General features: G+C 38.1%; 1 long non-coding RNA gene across 1 annotated transcript; it reads right to left on the reverse strand.

Moving 5' to 3' along the window:
• Positions 1-2,894: 2,894 nt before the first annotated feature.
• Positions 2,895-4,382, reverse strand: LOC141559820 (uncharacterized). The gene is made up of 2 exons (XR_012487573.1): positions 4,234-4,382; positions 2,895-3,680 (listed from the first exon to the last, which is right to left on the reverse strand). It is a non-coding gene; the product is annotated as an uncharacterized LOC141559820 (long non-coding RNA).
• Between the last annotated feature and the right edge of the window lie 8,049 nt (positions 4,383-12,431).

Consider the following 12,431-nt stretch of genomic DNA (forward strand, 5'->3'; position numbering starts at 1 on the left):
TAAACAGTAAGTCCAGGTCTTAACTGCTCCCTCTCTTTTGCAGTAGGAAGGCAGATGGATTGTATGAGCTGACAGAGTCAAAGTGATGCCCTGTTCACAATCTTTAAAGGATCCATAGAGATAAGTCAGTAATTCCCCTGCAAGGTCAGCACTTTACAGAACACAGAAGATGGAATGTCCTGTTCACTCCTGTAGCTATTCTTGGTCTTTGAACAAATGACCACTATGTAAAAGTCTTTTGTGGACTCATAGATTGAATGATAACTTGCTTATATAGATATGGAAAGGAAACAAAACAAACATCCTGTAGAGTACCAGTCAAATAGATGAACAGTTGGAGAATTGAGAATAAGGGGACCTTTTAATTGACGGAGACATGGGGATAGCTGCAAGACTGTGCTGAAAGGCAAAGTTAGAGAAAACCAAATTCAGCATCCCAGTTACAGGTTTTTGTGATGCAGCATATTTTTGGTCTCAAAAAAAAAAAAGTCTCTTAAGAGACTTCTGACTTCCACTCATTTCTGCACACAAATGAGCTAAGCAGTAGAGGGATCAAGTTAATGAGGATAGTAATGTTTTAGGATAGAAATCTGTCACACCTTATCTTTCACATGGGAAGGAGGTTATATGTAAGTGGAGGTAAGATGTTTCTTTTGTTCTAGATGCTTATTCCTCAAGGCTTATTTTTCTCAAAGAAGTGGTAATAGAAATGGAATCCCTGCTTGCCTAAGGAGTGACCACCTGTCAAGGCCTTGGCAATAATGGAGAAGATTCATAGGAATTTAGAGAAGGAAGGAAATTTGGAGATAATTTAGATAAGATGTCCTTAACTCTGTACTGTGATGAAGGGTCAGGTATGCTCTGGTCTGGACAGAATTCTCAGTCCTTTGGTGGAGAGACTGTCCAGAGTTAGTCCTAAGAGATAGCTGCTGATCCCCTGGCTATGGCTAACTAAGGGCTAAACTATTTTCTAGTCACTAGAGCTAGGTATCTATTAGTTAATAAGACCTCCCTGGAAACACCCACTTTCTTTGCAGTCTCATTGGATGGAGATAAGGCATTCTCAGATACCCAAGCAAGAGTGAGAAAAAGAATATCAGGGAGCAATAGTATTTGACAAAGGCACACCTGAGAGAACAGGAAATGGCAAAGAGAGTGTTGTTAAGGATGCAGCTATTTCTGAGCTTGTGGTAGATTCATCACCATCTAAAGCCTTTACTGATATTAAGCAGTCACTCAATAAACATTTATTAAGAACCTGTTATGTGCTAGGTACTGTGCTAAGCACTGGGGTCATGAGAAAAGGGTAAAAACAGGAATTTCCTTCCCTCAAGGAATTAATGGAAGCTACAGCAAGCAAGTGAATGTTCAAGCAAACTATATATAAGATAAATAGAAAATAATTAAGAAGGAAAGAAGTAGAATTAAGAGGGACTTGGAAGGCTTCCTCTTACAATACAGAAAATGGAATTTTAGTCGGGACTTAAAGGAAGCCAATAGGCAGAGATGAGGAGGGAGAGAATTCCTAAAATGGGGTATAAACGGAGAAAATGTCTGGAGCCAAGAGATGAAATATCTTGTTGTTGGAACGGTACGAGGCTAGTGCGCCAGGATCAAAGGGATATGGAGGAGTGTAATATGTAAAAACAGCTGAGTAGCACAGTCAGGAAGACTACAATCTTAGACACCAGCTGTGTGAATCCGAGCAAGTCACTTAACCCAGTTTGCCTCAGTTTCCTCATCTGTAAAATGAAATAAAAAAGGAAGTGATAAACCACTCCAATCTCTTTGCAAGAAAACCCCAAATGGGGTCTTGAAAGTGGGACATGACCGAATGACAACAAAGATGTAAAAAGCCTGCAAAGACAGGGGAGAGCTCCATTATGAAAAGATTTTGTATTTTACCCTGGATTGACATGAGGGCTGACATCTGGTGATTTCCAGATCTTTAGGAAAATAACTTTGGTGGCTGACTGGAGGATGGATTGGAGTAGGGAGAGATTTGAGACTGGTAGATTCATCATCATAATCCAGGCATGAGAGGCAGATGCCTTCACCAGAAATGGCCATATCTAAGAGATGTTGTAAAGATGAAGTCCACAGGCCTTAGCAGTAGATTGAATATGGCTAGTGAGAGAGGTAGTGAGGAATCCAGGGTGAGACCTATGTTGTGAACCCAAGAGACTGGAAGGATGGTGTTAACCTCTTCAGGGAAAAAAAAAAAGGAGCAGAGAGGGTTTAGGGGATAGAAATGGTGAACGTTTGCTGAGTTTTCATCAGTGATTTTTGAAAAATCATGGAGACTGGAAAAGGTACTATATTTCACCTCTTAAAATAAAAAAATAAAATCTTAACTTGGATTAGTGAAAGGAAGGCTTGAAAAGAAAAAAGGAGATTTCTAAGAACCATGATGGTTTCATTAAGAATGTGTTAGTTCAGAATAACCTCATTTCTTTTTATCAGGGGTTTGCTACACAGATAATTCAGGGAAATGGCATATAGTATATCTGGAGTTCAATGATGGCACATAACAAAATTTTTCATAAGGTCATTACAGATAAAGTTGGCAAGTATAGACTGAGTTTGAAACTGATTACAGGACTGGATCTTAAGGAGAGTGATTAATAAATAGATATCAGACTAGAAGAAAATCTAGTGCAGAATATCACAGGGTTCTGCCCTTGCCCCTAGCCTTCTCAGTGATTTTTAAAATGACTTGGATTAAGGCATTGGTGCATGTTTATAAAATTTATGACTGGCATGAAGCTGGGAGAATAGCTAATATAGTGAGTGATAGAATTAGGATACTAACTATCTAAAAAAGCAGAGACAAAGGTCTTTATGGGAATAATAATAATAACTAGCATTTACATCTCTCTTTAAGGTTTACAAAATGTTTTAAAAATTATTTCATTTTATTCTTGTAACAACCCTATGGGTAGATACTGTTATTATTCTCTCTCCCTCTCCCTCTTTTTTTTTTTTTCCTGAGGCAATTGGGACTAAGTGACTTGCCCAGGGTCACACATCTAGGAAGTGTTAAGTGTCTGAGGTCAAATTTGAACTCAGGTGCTCCTGACTTCAGGGCCGGTGCTCTATCCACTGTACCACCTGGTTGCCCCCTATTATTTCCATTTTACAGATATGGAGACTGGGCAGATAGCTGTTAAATGACTTTCCAGACCACTAGTAAGTTTTTTAGGACATATTTGAACTCAGGTTTTCCTGATTTCAGGCACAGTTCTACCCACAATACCACTTAATTGCCTCTATCCTATGTAAGGTAGTGGTGGTAAGGATATTTAACACAGTTTTTACTACTTAGTAAGCACTTAAAAAATGTTGACTATCTTTGATATTATATTCACTAGCACAGGGTCTTGTATATAGTAAAACTAATAAATGTTTGTTGTATTGAATTACATTTCTGAATAAGGAATGAAAGAAGGAAGATACCTATAGGAAGAATCAGTAATAGACAGAAAATAAGGTTTTCACTCTCTCCCAATCCTCACTGGAATCAAGATAAGTATTTCTTGACTTATATTTTCCTTCTTTGGGGCTTTTTTAAACACGGGATTTCCTCTCCTCTCTCCACTAACAGCCTCTTCAGAAGCTCTGCAGGTTTTCTTATTTTTGGTTGTCAGGCCCATTCAGGTTGGAAAAGCTTGGATATTTTCCTGGGGAAGAGGGAGAGAAATGTGTCTTAGTTGGGAAGTAGTATTTGCTTTATGCTTTGGAATATTATTGTAGTTTTTTTTCTTTAAGTGAATGTGTTTGTTGTAGTGTTGGAGGGGCAGGTGAGCAAAAGAAAGGAGGGTTAACTTGTTGAAATGAATGGTCTTCCAGCCGGGCCTGATTTCTGCAGGCCATTAGGAGGCTGATTTTAGAGGCTTGTAAGAGAGCCCGAGTGGCAGCTTTAATCATCATTTCAAACCGGGCACACCCGGGTTCTGGCTTCTGGCTTTCACTGAAGGATTTGTTGAGGTAGCTTAGTATTCTGATTAATTAACTTAAGCTGAGTTTCTATATAAATGCAAATTGATACCTTCCCCTGCCCACTGAGTTATGGGTAAGCAGAGAAATAGGTAATAAGCACAAAAAAAAAAAAAAAAAAAAAAAAAAAAAAAGCTAAAATTATGCCCTGGACAGACTTCCCAGGAATTTACAGCTCTTGGGGGAAGGAATCAGGCTCGCTGCTAGAAGGGTTATGCTCAGACCACAGTCACGTACCCGACATCCACAGCATTTACCAAGAGCCTGAAGCTAGCCTCCGCAGGTGTCATACAGACAAACAGCAAAATTCTAAAGAAAAACGACCTTACAACTCCAGGGCTCATCAGGAGACATGTAGGAGAGAAAGTCTTCTCTTTCTGTCTTTCTTTGTCCTTTTTCCTTTTGCAATCTGAAAAAGAGAGAGAAAAATCCAATTCTGGTAAATCAATCACCAGGTATTTATTAATTAAGGATCTACAAGGAGCAGGCATTGGGGATACAAATACAGTGGCTAAAATAACCTTTCCCTCAAGGACTTTACTTGGAGGGGAGAGGAGGGGAGTAAGAGAACAAAAATGTTTATGCATACCAATATGTATATAAAGAATAAATACAAATTAGTTAAATATAAGGTCACTTGAGAGGTGGTGCACTAGCAATTGGAGTGGGGAAAATCAGTAAAGATTTAATGCAGAAGAGTGATGAGCTGAATATAGGTAGGTAGGTAGCTAGCTAGCTAGAACATTTAAGTGCTTATTATGTACCAGGTTCGGTTCTGAGCATTGATAAATAATTTTGTTTTTATTAAAGCTTCTTATTTTCAACACATATGCATGGATAATTTTTCTTTTTTCACTGAGTTAATTGGGGTTAAGTGATTTGCTAGGGCTCACAGAGCTAGGAAGTGTTCAGGGTCTGAGGCCACATTTGAACTCAGGTCCTCCTGACTTCAGGACTGGTGCTCTATCCACTGCACCACCTAGCTGCCCCGATGGATAATTTTTCAACACTGACCCATACAAAATTGTAAGGCAAGTAATCCAATATATGTTAAACATGTTAAAATATGTTAAATCCAATATATGTATACATATTTATACAATAATTTTGCTGCACAAGAAAAATCAGATCAAAAAGAAAAAAAATGAGAAAGAAAATTCAAACAAACAACAAAAAGAGTAAAAATGCTATGTTGTGACTGATCCACACTCAGTTCCCACAGTCCTCTCTCTGGTTGCAGATGGCTCTCTTCATCACAAGATCATTGGAACTGACCTCAGTAATCTCATTGCTGGAGAGTCGAGTCCATCAGAGTTGATCATTGTATAAATTTGTTGTTGCCACTGTGTATCTCCTGGTTCTGCTGAGTTCTATTCTTTTTTTTTTTTTTTTTTTTTTTCTTCTCGGTAGTATTTTATTTTTCCAAATTCATGCAAAAATAGTTTTAAACATTCATCTCTGCAAGATTCTGTTTCAGATTTTTATCTCTCTCCCATCTCCTTATCAGCAAGTAATCTAACATAGATTAAACATGCATAATCCTTTTAAACATTTTCCCGTATTTGTCCTGTTGTATGAGAAAAATCAGGCCAAAAAGAAAAGAATTGTGAGAAAGAAAAATCAAACAAGCCAAAGAAAGGCGAAAATACTATAACTCGTACCAACCATATTTAAGCTCCAGAGTTCTTTTTCTATAAGCAATTCTACTGGAATTGTCAAGAATCATGGCATTTCTGGGAAGAGCCACACACATCACAGTTGATTATCATATAATCTTGCTATTGTCGTGTACAATGTTCTTTACGTTCTGCTCATTTCACTCAGTATCAGTTTATAACTCTTTCCAGGCTTTTCTGAAATCTGAAATCATTTTAAAAATTTAAATTAATATTTAAATGTTTATTTAAACCATCATAATGTATTATGACTAAATAATAACTAAATGGCAATAAGAAAGAATGACACTAGTAGAAAAAAGGACAAATTTAAATGCTTGATTAAATAACTTAAATTACTCATATTTGAAGAATCTGATAAGTAAGGAAGCAATTTATTCCATATACCCTACAGGTTAATCTCATTCATCACAATTTAATTATAAATTGGTTGGATCCTTACAAACTCCTTTAGTCCTTTTCTTTTATGAATGTCTGTAAGGAATTTTAATGGATATTAAGAAAGCAATCAAGACGGCATCTCATACTAACCATTGAAACCAATAACATCACTCTACTCAATGCCTATAGTATACTTTTTTTTGTTGAAATTTTAAAAACCAAAATTGGTAATTCATATGTCAGAAAGGATTCATAAACTGCTTCAAAATCTATTCAACAATATTTCCTTAGATTTTCACTTCTTGATCTCTATTCTACAGAGTGTGGATGGGGAAACTGATTTATAGACTGGATTAAGTATTTGGACCACATAGCAATATTATTTTACTTACCATAGATATGTCTCATAAAATAATTTCATTTTTACATGGCACTCATTATTTCTTATAGAACAATACGATTCCATTATATTCATATGCTATAACTTAGTCAGTCATTCCCCAACTGATTAGCATCCAATTTCCACTTCCTGACCACTACAAAAGGGCTGTCTGATCTCTATTCTAAAATACAAATACAACCCAAAAGAAAGATAGTTCCCGCCTTCAAGAAGCTTACTTTCTTATGGGGGAAGGTAATACATTTAATGGAAGAAGAGGGTAGTTGGCTGGGAAGTGAAAGGAAGCTGGGCTCGGGAGGAAGCCCATTTGTGAGTAGAGTTAGCATGAAATAAGTGACAGCCCAAGCTCGGGACACACAAATCGGGAGCGAAGGCTGCAGGGCGGAGGCATCTTTGGGGGAAGGCAGGGCTACTGTTGGGAGGGAGTCGAAGCTGGGAATGAAGTGAGCAAGATGTAAAGGCTGGGGGATGAGGAAGATAGAAAATGTCCAATGAGAGAGATGGATGGTTCCCTGAAGTTACAAAAATCCAGTTACTTTTGTATATTTAAAGTACATCAATATGATGAAACATAGCTTCTAGGGGAGATAGCAATAATTTTAAGGCCCCCTGACCTTAAAGGTGACCCTGTGCTTCTCTTCTAACAATCTGTCAATGATTCTAAATCTTCTGGCTTTGGAATCTATGCTCCTGAGGCCTTCTGATCTACGAATGCTATTGTTCTGTCAATGACTGTAAAAGTCGTCTGGCCTAGGGATATAATATTTCTTCCCTTAAACTTTAGGGAAGATATATTAGTTATCCTGAGACTCTCTAACCTTAGGATGCGATTATTCTAACAATCTGTCAAATGATTCTAAAGTCCTAGATCAACCAAATTCCTGAGATCACTCCTCAGTTCTACCTCTAGGCCACAAAATTAGCATATCAGTGACATGAAGAACTGGATAAATATGTCTTCTTGCTTCTGCTTCTCTGCTAAATTTTTTTGGACTTTAACCTCTTGGGGTCACTTCTTAACCTCAATAAATATATTTGTTTAATAAATCTGAGTGATTACATCCCCAGCTTTACCTTTTAATCAATAGATAACCAAGGCAAGTCATTTTATTTCTCTGAGAGTTAATTTCCTCATGTTTAAAGTGGTCTGCCCTATCTATTGCACAAGATTGTTTGAGAGAATCGCATAAATTTGGTAATGGTAAATTATATACATATATATATATATATATATGTATGTGTATACATACATATATATGTTTACAATATAAAATATTTTAATGTATATAAATATTATATACAAATGTTACAACATATAATTATGATGGGATTCAATTTCTAGGGGAAATTTAGCAGTATTCCTGATGTCCCCTGATCTTAGAGTACTATTGTTCTAACAATCTGTCAATGATTCTAAAGTCTCCTGGCCTAAGGAATACCATAATATAGTCCAACAAACATTACTGACTATCAATCAGGTAGACAATCTGTTGATCAGTGACAAAAGTGAAACCCACCTGTAAATCACAAAATTAGCAAAAAAAAAAAAAAAAACAAACAAACAAAAAAACAAACCCAAAACCCTACTTTTCCTATAAATTTATCTTCTTGCTCCTAGTTCTTTACTAAATTTACTTATCCCACTTGAATTGGTGTTACAATTGTGGTGTCTTTCCCCTTCCCCTTCCCCCATGACACATGGGACTCCACTATGCATCCCAACCCCACTTCTCCTCCTTACAGCTTACTAACTCTTTTAGGGGGCTAGGTCTCTTTCAGGATTTAGCCTGCCAGCTAAGGGGATGCCCCAACCTCAAGGGGTGCTCCCTTTCTACTGGGTGATTGTGAGTTCCACTGAGGAATTTCTTTCATATACTCTCCCACTCTATTTCATATTTGCCATTCCCAATTTCTATTGTACCCCTTCATTTTGTCTAAATAAATCTACCTTTTGCCAAAGAGAATGGCCATTGTGAATTCTTCGCACAACCAAATCCCAACTTTTGGTGCTTCCCATCATTTGGTGTCCAACCTCACATATAGTGTTGTGCTGTAAGGATGCGGAAATTTATTAATAATGGAATATTGAGTCAGATTGGCTAGAATGCCAGGGAAAGATAATGCAGAACGTTGGAGGGGATGTGGGAAAACAGGGATACTGATACATTGTTGGTGGCATTGTGAATACATCCAGCCATTCGGGAGAGCAATTTGGAACTGTGCTCAAAAAGTGGTCAAAGTGTGCATACCCTTTGATCCAGCAGTGTCACTACTGGGCTTATATCCCAAGGAAATACTAAGAAGGGAAAGGGACCTGTATGTGCCAAAATGTTTGTGGCAGCCCTTTTTGTAGTGTCTGGAACGGAAACTAAGTGGATGACCATCAACTGGAGAATGGATGAATAAATTATGGTATATGAATGTTATGGAATATTATTGTTCTGTAAGAAATGATCAGCAGGATGATTTCAGAAAGGCCTGAAAAGACTTACATGAGCTGATGCTGAGTGAAATGAGCAGGACCAGAAGATCCTTGTATACTTCAACAACAATACCATATGATGATCAATTCTGATGGATGTGGCTCAACAATGAGATGAACCAAATCAGTTCCAATAGAGCAGTAATGAACCGAACCAGCTACACCCAGCAAAAGAACTCTGGGAGATGACTATGAACCACTACATAGAATTCCAAATCCCTCTAATTTTGTCTGCCTGCATTTTGGATTTCCTTCACAGGCTAATTGTACACTGTTTCAAAGTCCGATTCTTTTTGTTCAGCAAAACAACTGTTTGGACATGTATACATATATTGTATTTAATTTATACTTAAACATAGTAAACATGTATTGGTCAACCTGACATTTGGGGGTAGGGGAAGGAGGGGAAAAATTAGAACAAAAGGTTTGGCAATTGTCAATGTTGTAAAATTACCCATGCATATATCTGGTAAATAAAAACTATCATTATTTTTTTAAAAAAATGGAATATTGACAGGCAAGCACAGCTATATGGATCTCAGCAGGTCTTAATGGATAAAGCTTCTAGCTTTTAAGAAGCAAGAACTGTGAGGGAGAGGGTCCTCATCTCCATAAGCAATAGTTGTACAGAAGCAAAAACCAAAACAAAACAAAACAAACAAACAAACAAAAAAAAGCCCCAGCCTTTACCAACTTATCTAGGGATGCCCTTAGACCTTATGCAGCCTAAGATGTGTCTTAGAGGGGGCTGATTGAATAAACAATCCTTAGGGGCCTAAGAGAAGGGGAAGCTTATTGTAATTTCCCTGTCATGAGGCAACAGGGTGTGTCTACAGAGGGTTTGAGAACAGAATGCGAGCTTGTACACAGGGAGGGAGACTTATCTGGGTTTTTGAGGGCAGGTAGGTTGAGTCAAGCTGGCTATAGCTTCCCTGTAATCTAAGCTTCCAAGGTTAATATATATGTATGTGTGTGTCTACATAATATGTGTGTTTGTAATCATTATGAAGTTTTGCCATGTTTCTGTGAGGGGCCTGAAGTTCTGTCTTTGGACTTTCACTTTTCCGCATCTGTTAACCACAAAACAAGTTTCCTGATGGTAGAAGTGGTTCCTAGGTGCCGGCAGATTTTCTGAAGATGCTCAGAGGGCCTAGGGATCATAGATTCCAAAGGAGAAGATTTAGAATGACTGACAGATTGTTAGAGGTTGTTAAAGGATCACCTTTAAGGTCCGGGGACCTTGAAATTGTGTAGCAGTATGGTGGAGCAAGGGTCACCTTACCGTTTTGCCAGAAACGGCTCAGTCCAGGGGTCTTCTCTCTTCATTTGAACCTGATAGCTTTGTCTTATCACTTACAGCAGGTACTGCCAGAGCACTTTGTGCTCTACTGGGCTCTGCGGTAAAGTGGCTTTTGGTCCTGGACTCACTTCAAAGCAGGCGGGTTGGTCTTTGCTGGATTGCCAAGGGGGCAGGCGTTAATGGGCCCTCACTCTCCGGAGGTTCCTTCAGGCCCCTTTATCATTGGGCCGGAGGTCCCGATCCTTTCTTTTTCTGCAGACCTTGGGGAACTGGCCAGGTTAGGACTGCTGGGTAAATAACCCATTGTTTGTCCTGCTCCCAAAAGATTAGGGTTTGAGGTTGGAAGCCTTTGAGGCACATGCTGGAGGGGCTGAGGAGAAACTGCTCCCTCCCTTGGAGTTCGGCTGAAGCTGACGTGGCCCTGCTACGTGTCCTAAACTTCCAGGATTCCTGCTCAGAAGCTTAAAGTGACTTCTGAGGACTCCTGGTCCAACTTCCTTTTTTTTTTGCCCTTGAAGTATTTGTATCGGTATATACAGTAATACACTGAATCATTTATTTAATAAGCTCCTAGGATTGCAAGGTACTCTGTTAATTCCTAGAAATAACAAGACAGAAACATGGGGAGGATTTTTGCAGTGAGTGCCAGGAGTGATGGATTTGGAATCCAACATCCTGGATTCAAATTCTTTCTTTATATGTTCATGGGCAAGTCTTATCTTCAGAGGAATGGGTCTCAATTTTCTCCTCTATAAAATGATGATGTTGAACTAGATGATTTCTAATGATCTTGTCAACTCCATATTTGTGATTCCAAAACAGTGGGTGCCCTCAAAAGAAGAGCAAACAGAATTTTTAAGAAAGAGATTACTAACAACTGGGAGGAGGGAAAGGAAAACAAGGAAAACAAGGAAAACCTCTTGGAAGAGTCAGCATCTCATTTGTTAATATGAGAATGAGGTGTTTACTATAAGGGAATTCTCCTGAAAATTGAAAATTTCCCCTTTAAATGCCAAGCATCTATGTTAGCCACCCTGGATTCCACAGTTAGCAAAAATCTACTTACTATGTGTGATGCATAATAATAAGGCTTCCCTCTTGTCTTCTGTAGTAAAGTCAGCTTTTTCAGTTTCTGTTTGATCCTGAGTGATAATAATAATAAGAAATGATTTATATTATCTATATGTGAATTAATATAATTAATAATAATAAAATCAAGAAATGAATGATAAAAGATTTTTTTAAATATAATTGGGAAATAATTGATAAAATAAATGAAAAAATATCACACTTTTTAAAAAAATGCTATGGTAAAGGTACCATAATGTAGCATTATAGACTTGAAGATAAAAGAGACCTTGAGGTTATTTAGTTTAACATTTAAATAAAACTCAGTATATGCCCAACACAGTTCTAAGCACTTTAAAAACATTTAATTTGAGCATCAAAACAACCATGAAAGGTGGATGCTATTATTATCCCCATTTTACTTAGAAAACTGAGGCAAAATAAACTTGTCCACAGTCACACAGCTAGCAAGAGTTTAAGGCTAGATCTGAATTCAGGTTTTTCTGACTGCTGGCCCAGAGCTCTATCCACTGGGCCATGTTAAAGATGAGCTATTTTTCTGCCAGTCTCACTGTCCTGGAGGGACTTTGAAGTCCTTTCAGATCCCTCTAGCTTTCTGATGGGGATGTTTCCATGTGATTTCTAGTTTAGATCTCTTCCAGTAGATGGTGCTCATGACCTCTTCTCCACATGGCTATCTAGAGATGACCCTGGTGTGACAATTGACCACTTATAGTTCTGTCACAACTCTTGGCTTGAGTGCCTCAGGCCTTTTGAAACTATTTTTATTCTCTGGGAGTCTCACTTTCCCCCCATATAGGATCTCTTTAGGGTATTGTGGAATTACCTGCTCTCTTGGACTAATTGGACATTTCTCCCGTTAATTTCGATTTGAATCCATATTATCCATAAATAATACCATTTGCCTCCTCTCTCCTCTAGCATTGGGCAATATGCTTGTGTGGACATCTTCCCTGTAACTCTGGATTCTAAGCTCTTACTTTCTTACCACTGCACTTTGTTTTCTATATTCTGTGGAATTTGGTCTGAGTTATTCAAATTACCACGCGCCACTTCTTAAAGGGGAGGGGAAAGGTTCTCTCTCATTCTACTCATCCCACTCTCCTC

Source organism: Sminthopsis crassicaudata, chromosome 3 (assembly GCF_048593235.1).
Source record: "Sminthopsis crassicaudata isolate SCR6 chromosome 3, ASM4859323v1, whole genome shotgun sequence".
In the NCBI taxonomy this organism is placed as follows: Eukaryota; Metazoa; Chordata; class Mammalia; order Dasyuromorphia; family Dasyuridae; genus Sminthopsis; species Sminthopsis crassicaudata.